Source organism: Portunus trituberculatus, chromosome 14 (genome assembly GCF_017591435.1).
Source record: "Portunus trituberculatus isolate SZX2019 chromosome 14, ASM1759143v1, whole genome shotgun sequence".
Classification (NCBI taxonomy): domain Eukaryota; kingdom Metazoa; phylum Arthropoda; class Malacostraca; order Decapoda; family Portunidae; genus Portunus; species Portunus trituberculatus.
The window spans coordinates 3021329-3025987 of record NC_059268.1 but is presented as its reverse complement, the minus strand read 5'-3'; positions in this window follow the sequence as shown (position 1 = coordinate 3025987).

Genomic DNA, 4659 nt, shown 5'->3' with positions numbered 1-4659 from the left:
GCTCTGACATGGATAAAGGCGAATAATACAGAATACTCCAAGTTTCTCCTCATGCCCTGACCAGACCACATTAGTATAACATTGAATAACTGATTAATTCACCCAGTGCGTTTGTGGCTCGTATTCCCAAACACTTATGTGCTTTGGATTGGGAGTTGAGATCCAAGCCTCAACCAGTGAACACAACGCCTCTTGGTTCTGCCGTGGGATCAACCATCACCCAGCATTTCACCACTGCGACACCGCATAAGTATCACTTCCCTCGTCCGTGTTTTCCACATTGCCTCTATATAGGATTAGGATTATTGTTAGGTATTAAGTTGGGTTCTTTATTGTTGTATTTATTACTGTGTTATATGTATATGTGTATGTCATTTTCCTGTGTTTCATGTTATATATCTGTGTTTCATGTTTCTTGTTATATATGTGTCAATTTCATTATGGGTTATTAAAATAGCTTTTTAAAGTGACCCCCTTTTGCATTTCCTCACCAGTTGAACCTGCAGTGTTTTTTTTTATTGTTATTGTTCACCGGCTCTCCGATGCCAATCTTACCAGTTTAACCGGTGAACGTAACAATTGGCGACCGTGACAGGACCATTATAACCCATGTTCAGTGTTCCATTTTTCCAGTGACTTTTTTTCTGTGATTGCTTGTGTTTCTGTGGTGTTGTGACTCTGATGTGTTTTTTTGTGACTTACTCTGCGTGTGGTTTAAATTTACCTTTGTGCGTTCAAGTGGCTCCTTTTGGGTTAAACGTGCTTCGTGACTTTCATTGGTATCGCATAGCAGTGGTAGAGCAGGAAACCAGGTAGAAAGGCGTGTTCACCGATAGCACTTATCTCTATTTTTGCACATAGGCAGGTGTGTAATAAGTGTTATCCAAGTGTTGGGATCATCATATGTTCATGCGAACCCTCAATGCCCTCACTTCGCGGATCATTTTCTCGCTAGTTAGAATCGGCCATTTTAACTAGTCTCTCAGACTAATCCGCCTCCTTATCAATAACAAGTCTCAGTACAATTCGCTCCTCACTCAAGTCTCGTAACTAGAGTAATCCGGATCCCTCTTAATGCCGTAACTCTCTAGTTTACCCCTCATTAGTGATTGTACTCATAAGTGTTTACTTAAGTATAATCTAGGTAATTTCAAGGTTGCCTTTATTATCACTCTGCCAAGTTCCTCACTTAAGTAATTCGCTTATCATTTTTTTGTTGTGGTTTAACATCTATTTAATATGGCTTCCGCTCAGTTTAACGTTGAAGATTTTGTGCCGACCCTTCTCTGGAACAACTTAAATATGCTAATATAAAGAAGGACCAATGGAAGACCATCGCTAAACATTTTGATGTTCCCATCACGTCTCAGATGACTAAAGAGGTCATTAAGAATGTAGTTGTTGAACATCTAGTGCAAGAAGGTCAGTTGCTAGGAAATGCCATAGAAGAGTTAACTCCCATGTCAGCCTCTACGAGGACTATAATACACAGTCCCCAGGAAGAACAGGATAAGAGTAGGATAAGTCAATGGGAAATTGAGAAGCTTAAACTAGAATACCGGATGCATGAAAAACAAATGCAACTACAGGCAGAAAAAAGGAAACAAATGCAACTACAGGCAGAAAAAGAAGATAAAGATAAAGAGAGAGGAAAGACAAATGCAACTACAGGAAAAACAAATGCAACTACAGGCAGAAAAAGAAGATAAAGATAAGAGAGAGAATTTCAGTTACAACTTAGAAGGCAGGAGAAAGAGTTAGAAATTCAGGAGTTAGCCCTACGAAATGACGCTAAGTTTAGAGGAAGAAATAGATATAAAGAAACAGTTAGCAAGCTTTAATCCTGCTACAGCTGCTCCGCTAGTTCCCCTTTTGATGAATCTGATGTTGACGGGTCATTTCGCGCTTTTGAGAGCATTGCTAATAGGAATAAATGGCCCAGGATCAGTGGGTGTCTCTCCTTGTCCCTAAGCTAGTAGGAAAAGCTTATAGGGTATACAACGGCCTTAGTGATGAGGTAGAATATGAAGAGATCAAAGGTAACATTCTAGACGCCTACTCTATCACTTCTGATGGATACAGACAACAGTTTCGAAAGTATGTGAAACCAGAGTCTCACACCTATGTTGAATTCGCTAGTGAGAAACTAAGACAATTTAAGAAATGGTTAGCCGCCCTTAACATTACCACCTTTTCGGAGTTGCTCAATCTAATGGTCCTGGAAGAATGGAAGAACAAGTTACCATTTAATATTCTGAGGCATGTGGAAGAACGGGAGAGAGTGAGCTTATGTCTGCCGCTAAAGTGGCTGATGCGTTTGCTTTGTTGATGGGATCCCTGGGTAGTAGAGGTCGTGGTTCACTGTCTAATGTTAGGTCCTCCTTTGGGGAAGGTTTTGGGGGCGGGTGGTAAGCCAACCGGATTCTCGCCAAATGCATATAATTCCCCTGGTGTACATACTGTAAGAAGCCAGGTCACACGATCCAGAAATGTAGACACCCAAATTGCAAGGGTTCTCAACGTCAATTTTCTTTTGTGGCCCTAGACCTAACACATTTGAGAACAAGAAACCAGTGGCCCTAGCTAACCCTGTCAACTCTCCTCTAGAACTTTATGACTCGTACATGTATCAAGGTAAAGTGTCCCTGACTGATGGTAAAGACAAGGCAATAAATATCAAGGTTCTGCGTGATACAGGTGCTGCCCAATCCATCTTAAGGGAAGATGTCATCCCTAACATCAAACAGGCTTTCACTGGGGAGAAGGTGATCCTTACAGGTCTCGAATCACAGCTCTCCTATCCTTTGGCTAATATTAGCTTACAGTGCCCGTTCATTTCAGGAGAGGTTGAGGTAGCCATTAAACCTGGTGAACTGCCAGTACCGGGGTACATCTTGTACTGGGTAATGATCTTGCGGGTAACTTGGCTGTTCCAAACTTAATTGTTCTTGATTCTCCCTTAACAGAAAGTCCCACTAAGACCCTGGACGAAACATCCCTCACTTCTTCCCAGTGTGTGCAGTCACCAGGTCTCAGTCCAAGTCCCCTGCCCTTTCATCACCTCCTCCACCAATGATTGCCTCTACTGACAACTTGTATAATGACATCATTTCAAAGGAGAATTTGATTAATGCTCAGGAACAGGATCTCACTTTGGCTAAGATCAGACATGTTGCCAGTGAGACAAAGGATATGTCTAAATTGCCTTGTTTTTATTATCAGGAAGGAGTCCTGATGCGTGCCTACAGACCTCCTGAACTGAAACAACTAGACACCTGGTCAGAAACACATCAAGTTGTCATCCCTTGTCTGTAAGACCAGCCATTATAGAACTAGCTCATGATGGATTGTCAGGTCATCTAGGCATCCAAAAACCTACAAGAAGGCTCTTCAACATTTTTTTGGCCAGGAATGAAAAAGGATGTGTCACACTATGTAAAACATGTCACATATGTCAAATTGTGGGTAAGCCTAACGAACGCCTTGTGCCAGCTCCTCTGACGCCTATTCCAGTTCAGACGGAGCCCTTCGAAAAGATCATACTAGACTGCGTAGGGCCCTTACCCAAAACCAAACGAGGGAATCAGTATTTGTTAACCCTCATGGATCCCACTACCAGGTACCCTGAAGCATTCCTCTTAAGAACATCACATCAAAGACCATTGTAAAACATCTAATACATTTTTCACCTCGGTAGGAATTCCAAAACAAATTCAGTCTGACAAGGGTAGCAATTTCACTAGCCATTTTTCCAACAGATAGTGAATGAGCTAAACATCGACCATGTTACCTCCTCGGCTTACCACCCCAATCCCAAGGCTGTCTGGAGCGGTTTCACCAAACATTAAAATCCATGATGAAGAAGTATTGCTTGGAGCATCAAGGAGACTGGGATGAAAGTATTTCTTTCCTTCTCTTCGCTTTAAGAGAATCTCCTCAAGATTCTTTAGGTTACTCCCTTTTGAATTACTCTATGGTAGACAGATCAGGGGCCTCTCAAAATATTAAAGGATCAATGGTTTACTCAAAATACTCCTTCAAGCCCCAGTGTGTCTGACTACATCAGTAACCTTAAGAATAAAATCAGTGAAGTCAGATCTTTTGCTAAATCAAACTTCCTCAAATCTCAAACTAAAATGCAACAGAATTCTCTTCCCAAATCTGTCATGAGAAGTTTCAAACCAGGAGACAAGGTTTTACTTTTCTCCCCACTCCAGGCAATGCTCTTCACAGTAAGTTCATGGGACCTTATGTTGTGGCTCAAAACTAAGTCCATTAAATTATGTGGTCCACACTCCTGACCGTCGTAAGGATTCCCAACTTGTTCATATTAATCTAATGAAACCTTACCACTCCAGAGAACCAGAGGACGACTTGTCTCGCGCTGTACCTGTATGTCTGATAGGAAGGAGTCTGGTCCTGTGCCCCCGAGGAAGAGTCCGACATCGAATTCCTCTTCTCGTCACCTAAAGGACGCCCCTCAAACAGCCAAATCATGTCCAACCTGGATGAGGTGTTTCTTTCCTTAACACCTTCACAACAGTCTGATCTTAAAAGTTATTGCCAGACTCCTACCCATTGCTTTTGATAGAGGACCTTATAGATAGTATAGAGTAGCCAAATTTGTAACCACTATAGACTTGCTTAAAGGTTACTACC